Raw genomic sequence first — 22788 nt, 5'->3', positions numbered from 1 at the left:
ACTCTTTTTGAGTGTTCTTTGTCTTTAGCCACAGGAACCCTGGCATCCCTATTCTGCGGCAAACTTTAGAGAATGTACTTGGTGTAGAGGGGAAAAGGAAGGGGGCCTACTATAGACTCCTGGGGGACTCCACTGTTTCCCAAACAGTGGGTCGGGACCCATTTGCGGGTCATGGGCAGATTTGTATTGGTCCCTTTGTTTTTTTTGGTTCCTACATTTTGTGTTTTAATTATTATTATTAAAACAAAAAATAGTTTTTCCCCATAAAAGCATACATTTTCATGAATTAAATGAAATTGAATATATCTATGTATTTTTTTCCCAGTAATTTCATGAAGAAACAAATCTAAAAGAAATCCCAGGAATTAGAAAACAAACGTGGCGTGAAGCGACACGTTGTGAGCTTGTAGATCTGCTGTTTTCACTAGTTTTTTTGGGTCCCATTCAAGCTGAGCAAACGTCCGATGTCTCTTTTGGGTCACTGGGTTTAAGTGGACGACCAGAGCTTTTGTGCAGCATAGAGCAGGGGTTTTCAAAAGTTTTGACTCAGGGCACCCCTGTAAATAACTTTTTCATCCACGGCACCCCTGAATTACACTGTTCATTTTTAGAATCTTACATCATATTGGAGAAATATCCGTTTCCATCAGAACTGACTGAAAATAACGTTATACTTGACGTTTAACCACTTGAACCCCAGCATGCCTATTCTGGGGGGATAAGGTTCACCAAAAATAGCCGATCTACAATCTAAAATAGCCGATCTACAAGCTCACAACGCGTCACAACGTTTGTTGTTCGTGAAGAGAGTTGTCATAGTTGGAAAAAGAACTCTTCAAGTACAGTGCAAATCAGGTCTGTTTTACTAAGCATAGTGAAGTGATATTGATGAATTCCAAATATTATCAAATTATCTCGCGGCACCCCTGGACTGGCATCACGGCGGCACCCCAGGGTGCCCCGTCACCCACTTTGAAAACCCCTGCCATAGACGATGTCCACACAGATACAGTTCTGCAGGACTGTGTGGTTTCTACACTTTTATTTGTACAGCATAGGAGGATGTGTATATATATATACATACAGTATATAATGTCGTAATTTGCACTGTTTTATAGATATTTTATAATCTGCAGGCCATCAGTATTGTACAGGTATAGAATTATGGGCTTGTTAATGCAATATCCCAGCCTCCCTATAAGACCACCAAGCTTGCCTATTATTTCTACGATTGTTTTAAGACGCTTCTGTTGCATTTAAAGTGGCTTTTTGGGACCTTTTCTTAATGTCCATGAATCAAGCTGTCCATGATGATCGTGGGAAAACAACACAAATTATTGTTTGTGTTATTGTTTTTTTTTATTTTTTTGTCTTTTTGGTTGATTGTTCGCTTACATGTCCCATGTAACCGGGGCCCTTTGCACAATGGCCACTGTAACGTTTTCTGTAATATAGCTTGCTTTGATATGTCGTTTTTGTATTATTATTATTGTTTGTATTATTATTATAATTGTGAATTTACAAAACATTTTAAAGCCATTTAAATTGTTATTAAAAGAGGTTCCATCTTTACACTAGTCGATGAGCATTTCTTCATCTATGATCTGAACCTTTAATCGATTAATTGAATTAATTGAAATATAATAACCCCTTTTTTGAGTGGTTAATGTTTGGCTTTCATGTGAGTTTTACAGAATATTTTCCAAGACGTACCGACTGTAAAGTGTTGGATCTGTGATGTATACGTGTAATAATGTCCCAACACAATGCATAGAAGCCGACATACAGAATACATGTATATTAGGGATGGTCCGATCAGGTTTTTTGGAACCGATCAGCGAGCACCGATCACAAAAGTTTGATCACCCGATACCGATCAATCACCGAACCGATCAAGTTATTATTTATATTTTCTAAATGTTAATGTTTTAACTTTAATTCATTCATTCACTCATGAATTCATTTATATATTTGCCTTATAGTTATTTACCAGTATTACGATGTATTTATTATCATAGCAGTAACTAATTATTCCTTCAGCACTGTGGAAATCAATACCCCAAAATGGCCTCAAGTGGGCATACTGTACGGCTGGTTGATCGGATGCACCGATCGGATCGGATCGGTGAATTTACCTTTTGATCTAAACCACCGATTATCGCCGATCACGCTTTGATCGGCCCGATCCGATCCATTGCCGATTGATCGGTAACATCTCTAATGTATATGCAATTTGCAATATAATGCTATTTTGCAATATGCAACGTCGCTGAAGGAGCCAACATTTCTCAATTTCACATGTTGTTTGTTGAAAGTGAAGAAATTGTATCTTGTACCTTGAAATATGTGACAAATACAACAATATTACCATAAACGCATAAAGAGCCCTGAATGTCCATAACTTGGTCGCGTTGTGTCTGTAACTCTTGAGTGTACAAATGGAACCAAATGGGCCCTTTGGTTCTATTTCTACACTCAAATAAAATGCTTGACAACAACTAGTACTAAATTAGTTGGACTAGCTAATATGCCTAGTAAATGAGTGACATTCTGAAGAAAACCTGGAGACTTGACATTCAGTAATTGGGTCTTGTATTCAAAATAAGAACATTATAATGATTAAAAAATATAATCTTAAAACTTGCCTCGAACAAGACCAAGTCTTTGCCACGGACACATTTGTCCGTGTGCAGACATATCGATGACACCTGGCCTAAACCTAACCTCAAAGCCACGCCCACCTGGGCTAAACCCCTGGGAAAGAGGGAGTCTCCCCCAGACCAACCAGTCATAGTCAGGGGCGTTAGAGATATTTCGCGCTATATTAGTCTAAAAGCGCCAAACTTTGCACAGATGTAGCCCAGGGGCATGCTCTAATGATTTAGCTAGGAGCTAGCTAGCTTAGTGCTTAGCATCTTGGCTAACTTCAAACTTCTTCACAAGCATCGCTATAACGATACAGCGCTGCACTAAACTACGTTCAAAACTTTAACACAACATTCTCACAACCACTGGTTGATTATAATGGACTCAAACAAGCAAATAAAGTAGGCCTATGTTGTGTTATGACATGGTTAGCATTAGCATTAGCAACAGGTTTCACAACAACACTACACTTGACTAAATTATCTTTAATTTGGGATCACAGTCTGGACTTTAATAAGTGAATACTCTTATGTATTATGTAAAATAACCAAGAATAAATGATTATTCTCTGTGTTTTACCAGTAGTTGTTGCTTCACAGCTTCTCAGCAAACCAAACCCACCCGGAAGGAAGTGATGCGCCTTACAGAACATCTTCTTCTTCTTCTTCTTTTAGTTTAATGGCGGGTGACAACCGAAAGGTGTATACCGCCACCTACTATACCGGAGTATGTAGTGCACTCCTTGCACTACTCTATTTATAGTTGAACTATTGTGCGATACTTTTCAAAGTCCATCCCATTATAACATCCCCCCCAAGTCCCTTTATCCTCTTCGATATTTAGTCCATTCTATACCTCAGGCCCAGGATCCTGAGCTGGAGCAAATCCTTCCCTCAATAGGTTGTCCAAGTCCTCTCCACTTATGTCCTCTATCTTCAGGAATCTCCTGGCTGCCTCTAGTATCATCTTGATTCTTTCTGTTTTCCCTTTAATTTCCATTGCGCAATTAACCACCATGGCGATAAACGCCAAAAACTGTTTTCTGTCCATGCATATTTGCTCTTTTCTCTTTGTTCTTTCTTCCTCATGTTTTTCAATCACCCTTTTGTTTTCTTCCTCCATTCTCTTTACTGCCTCTGCATAAGTAATTCCCTTTCCAACTCGAATCTTCTTTATACTTTCTTCCCTTCTTCTTTTAGGGCACACTGATGCCCCTGCATAATGCTTCCCTTTACAGTGGATACATGTCGGCTCACTCCTCTCTGTTGTACACTCTTCTTTACATTTCACCTCTCCACATCTCATACATTTCCTGGTTCCTCTACATACTGCTGCAGCATGACCGTATTCCTGGCAACAGTAGCATCTGAGAGGGCCTCTCTCAAATGGCCTGACTTTGTATGTAACATAGTCAACATACATCCGTTCTGGCAACTCATCATTAAACTCAATGTACAGCGACTCGCTGTCCTCACTTTTGCCCTCTCTGAAGCGTTTCATTCTCCTAACTTTGTGTACACTTATCTGGTCGCGAAATGCTTCCAGCTCCACTGAGAGCGGCACACCACTTATGACGCCCACACTCTTTGCTTTTCCACCAAGCTCAAAACAGTCAACCCTGTGTCCATCAAACTTCTTAATGTTATCAAATGTCTTCGCCATTTGCCTTTCTGACTTGCACTCTATTACTACAAATCCACTTCTAGCAATTCGAACAGATGTCACCTCTCCTATTCTCTTCCCGACAAACATTGAAACACTGTTGAATTCTTGAATCTTCTTCAGTTTGAATCTCGCTCTCTGACTCCGACTCCATCATCACGCCGCGCTCCATTCTGTATCGCCCGGCGTTCCGACCGTCATCTCGCCTTACAGAAGGAAGCAGTTCCTGTATATATAGCGAGTATGAGTTTAGCGCCCTCCGGTGGGAACAACCGGAACAGTCATAGTCCCAATGATCAGGCAGGCAGGCAGGCAGGCATGCAGGCATACCAACTGGAGAAATGCAACAATGTGCGAACACAGCAGCAATTTGTGAACTGTTGTGATAAAAGCAGGCTAGAGACTGGAACACAACCACCCTAAGAACTACAAACCATGGAATGATATACAGCACATACACACAGTACGAAACAGGTGGTATCAGTATACATAATAGGCTATAGCTATACTGATGCCACCTAAGGTGACTGTAACATTTTTGTATTTAGTAAATGTCTAGGGCTTTTAAGCCGTGACATCATTTTGTAGGCAGAGGAGAACTCTGCCCCCAGAGAATTTTCTGTCCCTCGCTATTTCAACAGATCCGAGACAAAAATAACGACTAAAGTATAATTCTAACACTTTCCTTTCAACAACAAAAAGAAGAAAAATGTGTAAATAGTAAAAATAGTAAAAAGATTCACGGAAACTGGGGGCAGAAATTCTCCTCTGCCTACAAAATGATGTCATACTTAACAGCCCCATATTTTGCTATGATAACCCTGCCAATCTCGTTGCTTAATGGCAGTTATCATCACTCCCCAAACAAATCTGCCCCCACATGACACTGCGATGTGTGTGAATCATTTATATGACTACTTTTTGGAAATAATTCCCCAGCATGTCCATACTGCCATTGTTTATTTAGGGTACTGTTGTACTTCCTCTTTCTCTTATCTCTGCTATTGACACAAAATATGAGTTATGAGGTGTCACATGAACTCTCTCATATGATGCTTCATCCCTCTGGGAGTAACACACTGAAAGGATGATTGTCACTGATGTTTAGGAGTTCAGGTAGGTTTACATATTTTAATTCCTTCTGTACAGAAAGCTTTCCAAGCTGCTCTGAAAACCATCCTGGAACCTAATTATTCCTTGTTAACTTTCTGCGTCTTAAAATAAACCAATGACTCACAACGAAAGCATCACACAGGATATCTGAAGAATTCAACTGACTGAATTATTAACCACAGAGAGGCTAATAGGCTACAGCATGTTCTCTGAGAATATGTTCTAATGAAGTAATAGCAGTATTGTTCAAGGTGATCTAATGATGCAACCCCAGTAACTATTACATCATGTGTGTCTAATGATAAAGAAACATACGGTATATACAGGTCTATCCCAGCAAATCTATCCCAAATCTAACTGACTGTGGAAACTTCGATTTGTATGCGAGAGACGATACAAATCACGGAACGAATCGAACAGGCTGGCTTCTAGGCTAATCTTCTTGATACTTTCATATATTTCTTTGAAACTTTCATATATTCTAGATACATTGTACGTTCATTGAATTAATCCAAACTTTTTTTGCAAAAAAATAAAATAAATGGCATACAGCTCATGAATACCAAAAGTCCATGTTTCAAAAAATACAACAATATTACAATAAGGTCCCATTCATGTTAAAATTGATGATAAAGTTGCGGGGGGCGTGGCCAACTAAACTGATACCAGCCGGCTGTGTTCTTCTTCGTGTGCTGTATTTCGGGAAGCTCCGACAACATTCTCCCATGTATTTACAATCTATGATGGCAACACCCATGCCAAGGACCCATATTGTGTCATTTGCGCTGCATAGAAACCAATGGCTTCGCTTTGTTCATATCTTTTATACAGTCTATGCTCTAAATTCATGACATCAACATCCCATTTTCCTCCTGATTGAAATGATTGCCTTCTAAAGTTTGTGTATGCGACGTGACGGTTATATTTTTGATTTGGTGTAATTGGGCTGATGCATGCCATGAACCTCCAGTTATGCAACACAAGCTGTGCATGTTGTCAGTGTTCCTGCTGTCTGTCTGCCTGTGTGTCTTTTTATGACCATACAATTAAACATTAACTTGATAACTTGATAAAGTGGAAGAGGCTAAATGGAGAAGTAGATACAGTTGAATACTGTTTCACAAATTGGTCTTTTGCTGGTACAACCATCACCAACAACTCTTCAAGAGAGCCTTTAAGGTCTTTGATAAAATAAAAGGGAAAAACCATCATTTTATCATTCTGGAAAACCATAATTTCTTAAACTTTTAACATTTTAGTACATTTTAAAATGCCTGTTTAGTTTACCAACTTCTAAATGGTCTGGCTCCCCCTGCTCTTGTGGAGTTTATCCACAGGAAGTGTGACAGGGGTCATGATACCAGGTCAGTGTCTAGACTAGGGGTGACTGTGAGGTCAGTGGCAGAAAGACTGCCTTTAGTCAAAATGTCCTATCCATTAAAGGTTGTCAATACTGGAGCGAGCTCCCTGTTAGATTAAGGGAGATCCCCACTTTTTCAGCTTTTAAAGGTCAGTTGAATCAATGGTTGAAGAGTAACCAGTCTTGTGATCATGTGTGATTTGTCAGTCCACAGTTGGAGTAAATCTGTCCTAGATTTAGTTTTAAACCTTTTCTATTCTCTTTTTACTTAATTCTTTTCTACTGTATTTTATATTTGTATACTTATTGTGCATGGTTATGTCAGTCTTGTTATGTCAGTATTGTTGATGTTTGATGTTGGGGACTACGGATGAAAGCTTAGGCTAACTCTGGCTTGTTTACACTTATACTCATGTGTCTTGTACTCATGTACTGTATATGTGTTACATACACAGCCATTTACAATATGCTTGTGCGCCTATACTGCCAGGAATATTATTAATTTCCAAGTTATCAGTAGCCGATCCCAGCAGGGATAATATAATTGCAGAATGTAGTACACGTACTATCCACTAGAGTGTGCCCAACGATAAGGTCTTGCAGTCTGTACTCAGCCTAGACAGCATTGTGGACCATAATGGCTTCCTATGGAGCCGCCATTATGGCTCCCGGTCCGCCGAACGGGAGCCATCCTGGAGCGAGTGCACGTCGTGCACACTCCATATACACTCGTTTTTGATCCTGAGTGACCACTCTGTCAGCCTGCCATTTTTTTCCGAATGAAAATCCGTCTACATATGGTAAAGTTTGATAAGAAAAACGTCAGCTTTCAATGCTATGGAAAGGCCCATGCTTTGTTATGGCCGAACGACTTCCGGGTTACGTCATCGATGATGTCATTTCCAGCGCATTTTTATAGCTTAAGCTTATATGAACCTAGAATGGTCATTTATAGCTCAAAAAATGTCAAAAAAATACCAAAAAAATCAGAAAATGATCCCCAAGGCGACGTTTGGCGATCTGGCTCGCTGGGCTTCCTCAAAATGGCGATGGAAGGCGATTTGGCTGGCTAAGAGTTAACTGGCACTGGCCCGTCTTAATAAACAAATAAATTAAGTAAAGTTCTTCACAACCTTTTGAGAGACTTCCAGTAAACAGCTTCATTTGAAACGTTCAATTTTAATGTCCAAAATGTCTAAGTTATTGTTTCTTTGACATTTCAGTCTCAGGTGAGTCCCAACAGGATGAGAATTACATGGGACAATTCTGTCCAAAGATAATGCTACTGTATATAATCCTTTAAATTCATGAGATGTGGAAGATAGACTGAGAATCTATATAGTTGAATTCATCTCTGCTGTCCGGTAGAAACCGACTATGTTCAAAATGTTAACTTTTCAGGAAAAAGAAAGTCTTTAAATGTCTTTAAACAACATTCATAATTTGGTATGGTGACTTTATACATAACGACAATTGTTTTGTACATCATTGATTGATTGAAGTCATAGTTAGGTGGTTTAAACGACAGATTGAGGATTCAATAGAGTATTTTGCAATACTTTTCATTGGATCGATATTTGTAGAACCTACAGACATGAACAGTACTAATTTATTTCAAAAAGTAAAAAAAGTTGAACTGTTTTACTGTTCCCTGTATCCTCTTTAGATCATCAATGCTGAACAGTGTTGTCACCAACCAGTGTCCACAGCAGAATTACTCCGCCAAAAGTACCTGACAGTTGACCCTGAAGACAGCCATGATGCTACAGACAGGAAGCTGCCATTGTTTCCCCTTCCTATTTCTGTTGTTCACGCTTCATCTTAGTCCCATACTGGCTTACTTCATGAAACACTGTACTATTCTTTACTCTGACAATATCTCTGCTGGTGTTTCAGTGGATTGTTTTTGTTATTCGTGTGATCTCAAGGGCGTACCAGACGACATTCCCAGAGACGTTATAGTGTTAAGAATAGTTGGCTATAACATCCAAAAGATACACAAGACAGATTTTTACCATCTGTCAAATCTCACTGATTTGGATCTGAGAGCTAATTCAATAACTCATGTAGACGACAGGGCTTTTGTCCCTTTGGTGCAACTTAAAGAGCTCTATATGGACTATAACAAACTAACAACACTGACAGAAAATATGTTTCAGGGACTGTCTAACCTCTTAATACTGACCTTGGATTATAACAATATCCAATTCATCAACCCTGTTGCCTTCCAGTCACTCACCAGCTTACAGGAACTAAGTCTGACATCCAATCAAATGATAGATATCATCACCGTCTTTCAACTACCAAGCTTACAGGTGCTGAATATCCACATTGACGAGTTAGAGTCTTTTCAGTCAAAAGATCTGCCATTTAACATGTCCTCTGAGCTCAGGGAGTTGAGAGTTCATTCACAGTCAATAGAAAAGTTTAGCATTACAACGGCTGTATTTCCACATCTTAAGACAATCGACCTGTCAGGATGTTGTAATCATACTGGATGGGAGTGGGACATACCAGACAAGTATTTTCTAAGAAATATAACAAAAGTGTATTTTATGAGTTCTATTGTCTCTTTTAACGCCACCAGAAAGGCTCTACTGAGCCTTGATTCACTAGAGTACCTACATCTGCTATTCACCGATCTTTGGTTAAAAGGAGATATAAAGGAGATATTAAATATTGTCTGCAAAATATCCACACTGAGAACACTCAGTATACAGTGTTACGGACATGACAGCCTTAGTAAAACATTGTCACCTTGTACTCAGCTTACCAACCTGGATCTATCAGAAAATGACCTGACTGAAGTGTCTAAGGATTCGATAAAACAAATGAATCAACTGAGTCAATTGAACCTCGCCGCTAACCACCTTTCCAAAGTTCCAGACGATGTTAAGAATCTCTCCATGCTTCAAATCCTAGACCTGAGTTATAATCGGATTAATGATTTAAGCTGCTCAGACTTCTTACATTTAACCCGACTCACACACCTTCATCTAGATCACAATGACATACATGAACTTAAACAGTGTGTTTTTCAACATCTTAATGAGTTAAAGGTTCTCACTCTAAATCACAATTTAATTGAGACGTTTGGTGACACATTCAAGACTGGCTTACACAAACTAGAACTTCTTAATTTCAATAACAATAACTTATATGGCTGTCGCACAAGACAATTCATGAGTCTGAAATCGCTCAAGGAATTAGACATGGCACAAAAGACCATGAACTTCATATATCCCTGTTTTGAAGGACTAGATGAACTTGAAACACTTAGTCTACATTTTATTAACTCCTTAAAAATGACATCTTCACCTCCCCGGGTACAATGGCAAAACTACGATATCACCTTCCTGCAGAGCCTGAAGAATTTAACAATACAAGGAAGTCCATTTTTTACATATATGGCATGGCAGCTGATTTCATATTATGTGATACATTTGGAACATTTGAATATTGTCCAAGGAAAACCGTATTCACTTAAAAATATACCAAATCTGAAGACTCTTTCCTTAATAAACTGTAATCTGACGTCCCTGGATTTCCTGGCACAAGCCAATCTGACTAAACTCTTCTGGCTGGACCTGAGACAGAATGAGATGACGGTCATCGATGTCTCTGTGTTCAGTTTTCTCCCTGCTCTCAGGTATATTAACATGAATAACAAACCCTCTAGCTTGTGATTGTTCTAATGCTGACTTTCTGCAGTGGATGCAGAACAACAACCAAACACTGGTAGTTGACTCTCATAGCTACACTTGTGGCTTTCCTCTGGCTAAAAAGGGAACCAGGTTTCTGGACTTTGACTATCATTCTTGTTGGATGGAAACTAGCTTCAACTGCTTCATTTCCTCCACTTGTGTGATTGTGCTGACTCTGCTCACATCCTTCACCTACCACTTCCTGAGCTTGCATCTTCTCTATGCCTACTACCTCTTCCTGGCCTTCCTTTATGATGCCAAGGAAAGAAAGAAGGGGTCTCCTGAGCGCTACGATGCCTTCATCTCCTACAACGTTCACGATGAGCTCTGGGTTTGCAGAGAATTGCTTCCAGTGCTGGAGGGAGAGCAGGGCTGGAGACTCTGTCTGCACCATCGAGACTTCCTACCAGGTAGAAACTGCTCGTTCTCAAAGTAATACTGTATATCTAAATATGTCTGTCTCTTTGTGTCGGTTGTAAGCAGGTATTGTCTGTGTTGTTTAATAACCCTCCAGAATGCGATTATGCAATCAAATAATTTCATATTTCCGCCCACATATTTCAGAACTACCCGCATATTTCACCACATAAAATCACATAAAATTCCTTTCGCATATTTTCGCATAGGCCTATTTCGCATATTTCACAACTTTTCGCATATTTTGCAACTTTCTGCATATTTTGTAAGTCACATATTTAGCAACTTTCCGCAATTTCACCGCATAAAATCACATAAAACCTTCATATTTCACGCAAAAAAAAAAGCATTGTTTCAACACATTGCTTGGATTACCCCCGCCGTTAAAAAAGTAGACAAGAGACGAGACCTTATATGGGACCTTTACTTTTTGGATACGATGTTGGGTGAAGGTAAGAATCGGGAAAACGTGGCGAATTATCGCCGGAAAAATCTTAACGGCCAAAAATCGTAACGACCAAGACCCTCATCTCAGAGCGGAGGGACAGGTTCCGAAAGGATCTGGATATGAGCCAGACTATGAAGCATGGTTTCACCTGGGTGACCAGCTGAACTTTCTATTTCTATTTCTATTATTGTTTGAGTTGTGAACCATTGTAATGAGACTGAGGTTGTTTCTTCTGGCCACAGCTTTATGTAACTGTAGCCTACATACAACGTGACTGAGTGTAACTGTCCTGTGGTCTCCTGTGTGCAGCTACCGTCTGTTTGATGAACAGAAGGACGTATTGATCCTGGTGTTTCTGAAGGACATTCCAGCCCACCAGTTGTCTCCCTACTATCACATGAGGAGGCTGATGAAGAGTCACACCTACCTGAGCTGGTCCCAGGCTGGACAGCACCCTGGACTGTTCTGGCAGAACCTACGCAGAGCTCTTGACACACCTCACACTGACCTGGACGGCTTGGAATGAATAATCTGCTACTTCACGTCATTATATGTTACGGTGAATGTCAATGAAACAGGAATCTGGTGGGGAATTGTAATTGATCTTCAAGGGGTAAATCGTCCTGGGGGATGGAGGAGCGTTTGTTTTGTTGTTTGCTGTTAACATTAACAGACAATGCTGTGTTGGCTGTTACCTTCTTGTATGTTTTATTCAATATGAACTTTTAACACACTTCGTAAGACTCAACTTTGTTTTTGTTATTGTTTCTTTACTTATCTCCTTTTTCTATTACTGTAATTGAAACCAATGTTTTTATCTCACTTTATATTTCACCTTCTATTGGATTTGATCATTTAGTTGTACTTTGCATTGTAATAACATTCAATGTAATTCCGTAACCTTAGCGAGGTCGATAACGAAACACCTCAAGGATGCAGCTCTATCCAGCGAAAAGAAAACAGAAAAGCCCTAATTGATTGCATTAAACAACGGTAAACGACGTTGAACCCACTTTGCCACTTATTTTGCCATTCACTGTATGCATGTGCATACCCTCTATACATATTTGACAAGAATTTGAGTACTGTGTGACACATGATTCCTATTAATTTGCTCATTTTATGATTTATTGATAAAATACATGAATGACAGAATTTAATCATTGGGTTAATTGACTCCTATTAAAGTTATGCTTTAATTCCCACTGGCAATGTAAACATGTATTATCATCCAGATTGCATCTTCATCTGATGGCAAGACTTTTAGACTATTGGTGTTCATGTGATCAACTAGTTTCATTAATTATTTAGGTTTATAAATGAACTATTAGTGATCAACAAGTTTCATTAATTATTTACGTTAATAACATATCAATGTAAACAACATGAAAAGCCTCATGCAACAGCTCATATCACTGATTTAACACAGGTTGTCTTGTCTATACTCAATATCACTGATTCAACAGACCACAGAGACTGTAAATGTACAGTCTACAGGATATAGTAGATCTACAACATCGTTGAGAGACATACAGTACAGTGGACAAAGTGGTTTCTAACCCTAGAGTTTTAGTTTCAGTTTACAGGGGGAAAAACACTTTTAATTAATGTGAGAACAATGGCTTCTATTAGAAGGTAAAGTATTTCCAGAAGGCTGTTGTTTCTATTAGCTTGGAATCCCCACTGATAATGTAACTGGTAGGCGGGTTTCTGAAGTTTCTGCCATCTTATATGATGAGAATTAGTAAATACCAATTATAATAATAATATAATAATAATAAACGTTATTTGTATTGCACCTTTCATGGCAGCTCAAAGTGCTTTACAGAGCAAAAGTGAAGCAGAAGTGCTCAACAGAAAAGTGCAAATGATTATCAATAAAACCATTATACATACTATGTAATTATATGAAGATAAGGTTGAAGTATGCTCCTTTAACTGTTAGTGCCTTATTTGGAGTGGCTTGTGAGAATATACAGCACAATTTGTATAAAAATATTAGACCCTCCAGAAGAAAAAAATATTATTATGCAATCACAGATCACAGACACCCTACCGACTGCCTTAAAGGAGTATCTGACCGACTACATCAAACGTGAAGTAAACTCGGGCAAACACTGCGGCATGGTCATGCTGGACCTCCAAAAGGTGTTCAACACAGTAAACTATTCAATTCTAATATACTAAGGGTGATTGGTTTTGATTACACATCAGTAGACTGGATGGAATCCTACCTGGAGGGAAGAGAACAATTGGTTGACATCAACGGAACCATGTCCTCGTCCCTCCCGGTGAACAGTGGCGTTCCTCAAGGAAGCATTCTAGATTTGTTACTGTTCCTCCTTTACATTAACAACATGAATGCTGCCTGTAACTTAAAACTGTTCGGTGATGACTCAGCACTCCTGATCTCAGGAGAGGACAAATTGCAGGTTGAAGAAGCTCTCAGCTCAGAAGTCACCACAATTCATGCTTGGCTTACTGATAACAAACGGTCTCTACAACTTGGTAAAACATAATCCATTATTTTGACATAAATGTAAACGATTTCAAGGTCAAAGTTGCAAGTAGCAAGGAAGAGATTACCTATTTGGGCTGCATTCTTGACAAATACCTGTCTGGGGATAGCATGGCAACAATGGTGATCAAAAAAGTAAATCAAAGAACAATTAGATTTCCAGGGCAGAATCTCCACTTTTGTCAACAAAAGTGCCCTCAACTCCGCCCCTCCCCCCATATTAGCCATTCGAATTAATTTATTGCAGTTACTGTACAGAAAGTATTACTTTCAGTACAGTAACTACAATAAATTAATGGGTAATTTAACATGGGGGTACATGACATCATTAAAAGATTATGCTAATTTGATAGCCTTAATTAGCTGTTTTGGCCATGTCAGCCGGCCTTTAAAACACACATTAAACACGAAAATGACTCCAGAAATGTGTGCCTTGTCTCCCAAACAACTTAAAAAACAGGATTTTTGTCTCGGGTGAAGTGTGCCTTTAAGCTTTCCTTAAGGCCACTAGGGGTCACTGTGCCAAAAGGAGTTGTCTCATCCCTGAACGAGACAACAAGGGGTTAACTTGTACAGCACTACGTGCATGCTGCCTGCCCTCTGAATGACCCTAGTCCATACGTCACCCCGTAGCTCAGAGAGAGAGAGAGAATTGCACGAGCTGGTTGCATTGATTTCCATTCTACTCTGAAACATAAAAAGGGCTTTATCTATGAATGAGGTGCAAAGAACGCCAGGGTCAGGGAAGCAGAGATCTGATTGTTTTCACAGCGACACTTTACCGCGGTTTGGATTTTAGTTTCGCGAGCGTTTGTAAACAAATGGATTTTCTTCCTCAATCGTCAGTGGACACCCACGTGCACATGCACGAAGCTTCAGAGGCTCTTCAAAATAAAGCGTGAGTGAACGGCGGCAGCAGCAACAGCTAGAAATGTTATAAACCTTAGCATCCCATGAGTTAAGGCTGGTTTTAAGGGAAGAGGATTTCATAAGGAAAGTTGTAGGAAAGCAACCACGGAGCAGCCAAGCTGCAGGGGGAAGCTGTGATGAGAAAAAGGGGCGGGGTTCAACCGCCAACCGATAGGACAGAAGGGCCGTGCTGCCTTGCCACAGGGCGGCGTTTCACTTGTAGTCTGCATCAAAGCCTCTGGTCTGCAGTGAAGAATCCATTTCCCACAATGCTGTGGGCGTGGGAAATGGATTCTTATATTGATAAGGATCTGATGAGGATAAGGAACCGACAAGGAATATTCCTTAACTATGTGAACGAGGCTTAGAGTCAGGTTAGGACATGTGTGTCCGGTCTTTAGCTAAAGCCTGATGGCATGTTTGCACACAGCTTCCCCGTTACAGCATATCTGTGGACCCAGTCATCATACAGTATGCCAGTCCCGCCCATTGTCCCGTCCTTCTTCGCACTCATTGGTTGCTGTGTCTTGGTGGGACAAAGGTGTCACAGTCTGTGGCTCCATATGGCCACACGGTGGCTCTGTGTGGCCATACTGTGCCTCTGTGGGGGCGTAGGCTTGCCATCCAAGATTGTCTCTCTCACCTGTCTTCATTCCCTCATCAGCCCAACTGTGCACACCTGTAACCACTCCCCTCATTACATACTCACCATAAGACTGGACTCATTCCACACACACATTGCCAGTTCATTGTTTTGTCACCACATGTTCGCTCCTCTAATCTGCCTTGGACTCTGGTTCTGTGTTCGTGTGCTTTCGTAAGTTTTGCTTTGGACTTCTGTTTTTGCCTTGTGCCTTTGAAAAGCCTTTTGTTATTGGACTATAGTTTTGCCTTGGCCTTGTAGAAGTTGAGTTTTGGACTTTGTGTTTTTGCCTTGTGCTCTGAGTTTAGTTTTTGGACTTTGCTTTGCCTTGTGCTTTTAAAGACTTTGTTTTCACCTTTTTGGACTTCCTGGTTTTGCTCTGTGCTTCTGAATAGCCTTTTTGTTAGAATCCCAGTTTACAGTGTTGTGCCTAAGTCTTTATTTTTGCTTGCATCAACTGCTACCTTTTGCTTGTAAAGCTCTACCCCTTGGTTAATAAATCTTTATTTGAAACTACCTCTGCTTGTGGCTCTGCACTTGGGTTCAGTATTTCTGCTAATCGTGACAAAAGGTCCTTTCTCTCCATCCACTACCATTGAAATTCAGATGCTTCTTATTGTTATTTTGTGTATTAAATTCAAATTTTAAAATATGAGCCTCTCAGGTGCAGTATAGTGACTGGACAAAATGATGTTTTAGCAAATTCAACATAAAAAAAGGCGGAACCAGGGCAGGACAAGGCAGAAAGAGCCTGCTGGTTGGTCAGTCAGGGACCTGAACAACCAGCAGGCTGACAAAGGGTGAATTTTGTACATAATTATTTCCTAGGGGAAAACTGTGGGACAGCTGTAAGGAATGTTTCAGGGCATGCCCCAAACTCCATGTATGGAGATAATGACCATTCAGGACTCCATTGATCCCATCTTGTCACACGAGACGGACGTCATCCTAGAATGGCCCTTGCAAGAAGATATGACATCACCACAGCTGATGTCACAGGCAGAACGGCCCTTGCAAGAAGATATGACATCACCACAGCTGCTGTCACAGGCAGAACGGCCCGTAAAAGGAGATATGCTTGTGTGTCTTGACACAACAAACATACCTATTTAATCTACGCTCCAAGCATCCATTTCCAATCCTCTTTGGACACCCTCTCAACCGGTCTTGCCTCACCAGAGCTAGATTTCAACCAACACACTCGATATTCTCCATTTATCTCCACCCTCAGACTCTTTGGTGAAGACTTGTGAAGATGGCAGGCGTGCTTAGTGTTCTCCAACAGTACATCATCCAGAAGGAGATTGTCACCAAAGGAGATGAGGTGATATTTGGGAAGCCCAAAAATGTCAAGACCAAATACTTCATCGGGGGAACTGGAAAGGAGGGGCAGCCCAAGGAGTATTATACTCTTGACTCAGTTCTCTTCTTTCTCAAAAATATGCATCTCTCTCATGAATCGTATGTGCAAAGGGCTGCTACGGAAAACATTCCAGTCGTCAAAAAAACTGACCGAAAGGGTCTGCTGTTTCATCTCACTAGCGAAAGTTCTACTTCAACAAGCATCGACAGAAGTGCCCCCAGAGAAATAGGTCAGCGAAGGCCAGTCAAACGAGCAGTAGATGAAGTATTATCTGAGGCTAAAAAATCTAAGGTTGAAGATGAAGAACGGTTATCGTCGCTGCATGTCTGGACTCTGGTCAGACTGACCAGATCAGGTCGCTGTCTGAGGTTATGTCTGTGGAGAAGATTGCGGCCATCAGGGCCAAGATCAAGATGATTGCGGCCATCAGGGAAAAGATCAAGGCCATGAAGCGCTCCACCATTAAGGAAGGCCACAAAGAAGGTCGTTTCCGGCCCGACCAGATCAGGTCGCTGTCTGAGGTTATGTCTGTGGAAAAGATTGCGGCCATCAGGGCCAAGATCAAGAAGAATGCGGCTATTAGGGCCAAGATCAAGGCCATGAATCGCTCCACCATTAAGGAGGGCCACAAAGAAGGTAGTGTCCGGACTGACCAGATCAGGTCGCTGTCTGAGGTTATGTCTGCGAAGAAGAATGTGGCCATCGGGGCCACGATCAAGGCCAAGAAGCGCTCCACCATCAATACAGACCTGGATGAAAACTTCGCCCGTAAGCAGAGGAGCTTTGTGGATGCTGAGGTAGATGCCACCAGGGACACCGCCATCCTCCAGAGCACCGGCATGAACCTCTCCAAAAACATCTTCTCCATCCCTCAGTCTGTGAAAGCCAGAGAGGAGCAGAGACCAGCACAGAACAGCCCCCGAGTGGACCCTTCCATCAGGAACAAACAGCCCGCCCCAGCTGCCTATGACCGATACTCTCAGGAGCGCCATAAAGGAAAAGAAGAAACGGAGGGCTTCAAGATCGACACGTTGGGAACCTACCTCGGCATGACCTTGGAGTCACTGAAGGAGGGAGCAGCTGCTCTGCAGCTCCTCCCCCTTCCTGCTCTGCCAAAACAGAGGAAACGTTCCCGGACGCCCATCGTCATCGTCCCTGCCGTCACCACCGCCTCTCTCATCACCGTTCTCAACGCCAAGGACCTCTTGCAAGACCTCAAGTTTGTCACGTCGGAGGAGAAGAAGAAGCAGGGAATCCTCTGGAACAACGAGGTCCTGCTCCAGCGTCGCAAAGAGCAGACGCGGCCGGACGGGGCCCCGGCGCTCAGCATCACCGCGCCCTACCGTGTCATCGACCAGCCTCTCAAACTGGCTCCTCGGGACTGGGACCGCGTGGTGGCCGTGTTCGTGCAGGGTCCTGCCTGGCAGTTCAAGGGCTGGCCCTGGCTGCTGCCCGACGGATCGCCCGTCAAGATCTATGCCAAATTTCCAGCCACCTGGAGTATGAGGAGGCAAAGACGGACCCCAATGTTGGGAAGTGGGGTGTGAAGGTGCTGAAGCTTAGCCGCCACAAACGCCACCTGGACCGTCTGGTCTTCCTGAAGTTCTGGGAAACTCTGGACAGATACATGGTCAAATACAAAGCCCACCTCAGGGTCTAAGCTCAGACCACCACCATCTAAGCTCTCCCTCTGCCATCCTGGGGAGAGCAATGGACTGACCTCATGCTTCCTTGGCTTCAAGGGGCGGCATAGCTCAGAGGTTCCCAGTTCGAATCCGGGCTCCCCCTGAGTTAATGTCGAAGAGTCCTTGGGCAAATCTCTGAACCCCTAATTGCTCCCGGTGAGTAAATTGGTGCCTTGCATGGTTTCCTCCGCCACCGGTGTATGAATGTGTGCGTGAATGGGTGAATGTAATGCACAATCTATGTAAAGAGCCTTGGATAAAAGCGCTATATAAATGCACCATTTACCATTCAATGCATGAGGAGCTAGCTGTGTTGGCAAGTCTAATATCTGGAATTTATATTAAGCTTTTCTGAGTGCACAAAATCACCTACAAAAGGTCACCCAGCCAGCGATATTGCAGCTCTTGGTACTGCATACACACATAGGGACATAGGGACATGAATACATACACACTACTGTAAGTCAAATGTGGAAAAGGGTTTGCACTGCTCAAAAAACACATTTGTACTTCATTTTGTAACAGTCTCGAATATATTTGTTAAGTCTAAACCAGATGTGTAGTTGTAAAGAGAAATCTGCAACTCTTATTGTCAGATTGTGTGTCAACATGTTAGATAGATACCTTTATTATCCCAAGGGGGTTAATAAAGGTTCACCCGAACGCAGCACAGCCGTTTAAGGAGAAGTACAGAGAAGTATGAAAAGAAAAAAAATGAACAGTGCACAGTAAAGAGCAAGGTACACCAAAGAAACGGAACAAAGAATATACACAAAGTGTCAAAACCAGTCAACACTGGGGCGCCCGCTGGCCTACTGGTCCGGGCGCATACCACTTAGGCATTGCCACATAGGCATGGATGCCTAACGGCGTCGCCGTTTCGATTTCCGATCCGGACGTTATGTATTTTAGGTGATAGCTAGAAAACTACACCACGGTGAAGTGAATAGCTCTTCACCCTGGACTATGATAGAGGCTTTAGAGGGTCCTGATAGATACGTAGATAGGGCCCGATATTTAAACTAAAATTATAATTGTGCTGCGTTTATGTTAGGTAAGACAGGACCCTATGTTTATACTAACAATGATAATAGTTCTGCTCTAATGTTGGGTAAGATAGAGCCCTTTATTTACAATTTACCATATTTACAATTTACCATTAGGCATTTTAGCAGACGCGCTTTATCAGGACAGTAAGCCAGGTAAACACACATCAAATGCACAGGGACAGTGTAGTGGCTCAGTAAGATTAAAGGTAAACCAAGAACATTGCATTATAATCTAAACAGTTTAATTCAAAAAAGAAAGAAAGAAGAAAGAAAGGTCATTGAGTCTAAATAAATTGCTATCCAAATTGCATTTTAACCTTTGATAAAACTGGTGTTCGAGCCTTCGAGGCTAGGTCAAGTAAGGTGGCGTCTTGCTGTTTGCACAGATTGATAGTTTCAGTCATTTCTGCATTTTTAGGGTGCTTCCTCTTTCACTATTGTCACCTCGTGACAAGTTCAGGTAGGATTCAATGTTACAATTCGTTCATCCTGGAAACTACTGCTAGGGCTGAACCAGTCAGTTTTATAGCTTCTAGCTCTTGACATTGTGTGTTTGTGTGTGTGTCGGTGTGTGTGTGTGTGTGGGTGTGTGTGTGTGGGTGTGTGTGTGTCGGTGTGTGTGTGTGTACATACATACATTTGTATATAGATGTGACAGGTCTTAATTTAACTAAACTATATATTTTTTTCGCAATTCTGTACCTGTGGAATCTCAGTTTCCATTCAGGCCATAGTTCAGGACAACTAAAGTCAAAGTTATCCGGCAGTGAACTTTGCCATGGGGGTTTACATGGTTCTGACAAAATGTAAAGTGCAGAGAACACACGGTGCTACAGTTCTGTTCAGTTTAATCCAAACGTGTACACACTCGCACGCACGCAACAGCACACACGCACGCGCGCACACACACACACACACACACACACACACACACACACACACACACACACACACACACACACACACACACACACACACACACACACACACACGAGGGGTAGGTACTAGGCAGCAGTGTATCAGGCTGCTAGTCTCCAAGCTACTGTGTTGTTGACTGTTGACTCAGTAAACCTTAGCTGCCTGCATGTACTGTAGGCTGGCTATGTTGCACTGCCACCTGTTGGCTGCTAACTATTGATTGATTGATTGAAGAATTTATTAGAAGTTTGCAATAGAAAAAAGTACAGTTTCATGACAGTACAAATCACTGGTACAAGGTCAACTAAAAGGAGATCCTAGAAAGCCGAGGCTTATTTCCACAGGAACCACACTTTAAGTATCTCATATAACATTGAAAGACAGACGGATAGAACATAGTACTTTATCTAGGATAATATCAGTTTCAAAAGCATAACATCAAATACAAAAGGCAGAATACAAAGAAAAAGGGGGGGGGGGGGGGGGGAGCATGGGGGCTTAGTCTATTTACAAGTCACGGGTAGCTGCTGTCTGAAGGTGACTTTTCATACCAATTTTGAAGGAGGCTAGGGATTTGCTCTCCTTTAGGGCTTGTGGAAGGGCGTTCCACATGTTGATGGTATAGCAGGAGAACGAGTTAGCGCCTTGTTTAGTGTTAAATCTACGCTGATGATGATTAGTGGAGCTGCCTCTGGTGTTATGATCGTGAACATCCTTGACCTTTAAGAAGTAGTTTGTCAGGTACATGGGAATCTTGGAGGTGTAGTGTATCTTGTACACCAGGCCCATTGCAAGATGCTGTACTCTGTCAGCTACTTTGAGCCACCCCACGCTTTCGTGGTGATGCATAGACTCACATCTATGCATTACAGGGGTTATCGAGTAATCATGTGCCCCGATGGTGCCCATGCTTAGGAAGAATGGGCGTGTGGCAATTTGTGTGGGACTGAATCACCTCAACAAGGCTGCACAGAGAGAGAAATACACCTTACCCACTCTGAGTTGCACTAAGAGTTGAGGCATTACATTTTGTATAACACGGTTCTATGTGAAAATAGCAGATCTACATGCTCACATGTAGATCTGCTATTTTCAAAACGTCTCCCTCTAATATTTGACAATTTGGCCAATGTTTAATTTGTCATTTTAGAGGTATTAAATATTATACAATATTTATATTAAAAAGTCCTTACATTGTAATCTGGGGACCCGCCAAAATCACCATCGGGACCCGATGGTGTTCGACCCAACGGGAGTTCGACCTATGGGGCAGTCCCCGAACATTATGCATGCATTAATCTAAACTGTTTAATACAAAAGAGAAATAATGAAGAAAGAAATGTCATTGAGTCTAAATAAACTGCTATCTAAATTTCATTTTAACCTTTGCATAAAACTGGTGTTCGAGGCTAGGTCAAGAAAGGTGGCGTCTTGTTGTTTACACTGATTGATAGTTTCTGTCCTAGTGGCTAGTTCCACTAAAGTGAAGCATTTCTGCATTTTTAGGGTGCTTCCTCTTTCACTATTTGTCACCCCATGTGATTTCTGAGGTGTAGCTGAGCTGTGGTCAAATGGACTTCATTCCTGTCTGAGTAAAACACTGGAAGGATGGTTGTCTCTGACGTTTAGGAGTTCAGGTAGGATTCAATGTTACAATTTGTTCATCCTGGAAAGTACTGTTCATTATGACTTTTTCCACACTATATCTAACATATAATTTAGCGAATGTCTGAGTGTCTGTCCCAGCGTTTCTCCTCGGTGGCTGGAGCAATTGATCTGAAATCGCATCACCATCAGCATATGAACACACCTGACAGAACTGTGAAGGCCGATTGTCACTTTCACAAATCGTATGCTGTATATTCGCATTTTTATGGTGTATCTATATCTATTTAGCCTACAGTACCTTTTGTGACCACACATGTTAAGGGAGGGGCGCTGTTGTTCAGGCCATGCACAATCACATGAACACACCTGACAACTGTGAAGCCCGTTTGTCACTTTCACAAATCATATGCTGTATATTAGCATTTTTATGGTGTAACTACTATCTATTCTGCATCTAGCATGAGGCATATCTATTCTGCATCTAGCATGGGGCAACATGTTTAACCAGCTCTGTGCGTGCGTGTGTGTGTGTGGGGGGGGGGGGGGGGGGGGGTGTTGGCTGGCCCTCTTTCAGATGTTGTCATGTAGATCGGTACACAGTATCTATGTAGCCTTCAAACGAAACGGGTATATCTTACATTGATGCTCCTACATATTATCATGCAAGCACCAGAAAGTTACTTTCCATCCCTCATATACTGTGTGCACAGTGCACACCCCATAACCCACACACTGCACATCATTT

At 41.6% G+C, this 22788-nt stretch overlaps 1 pseudogene across 1 annotated transcript; it reads left to right on the top strand.

Moving 5' to 3' along the window:
* Window positions 1-16675: 16675 nt before the first annotated feature.
* Window positions 16676-18443, top strand: LOC308302262 (parafibromin-like; annotated as a pseudogene). Its single transcript has 2 exons — window positions 16676-17091; window positions 17214-18443. The product of its transcript is annotated as a parafibromin-like (transcript).
* Window positions 18444-22788: the final 4345 nt, after the last annotated feature.

Source organism: Nannobrachium achirus, assembly GCF_963921795.1.
Source record: "Nannobrachium achirus genome assembly, chromosome: 17".
Lineage (NCBI taxonomy): Eukaryota > Metazoa > Chordata > Actinopteri > Myctophiformes > Myctophidae > Nannobrachium > Nannobrachium achirus.
This window is presented reverse-complemented; position numbering and strand designations above follow the sequence as displayed.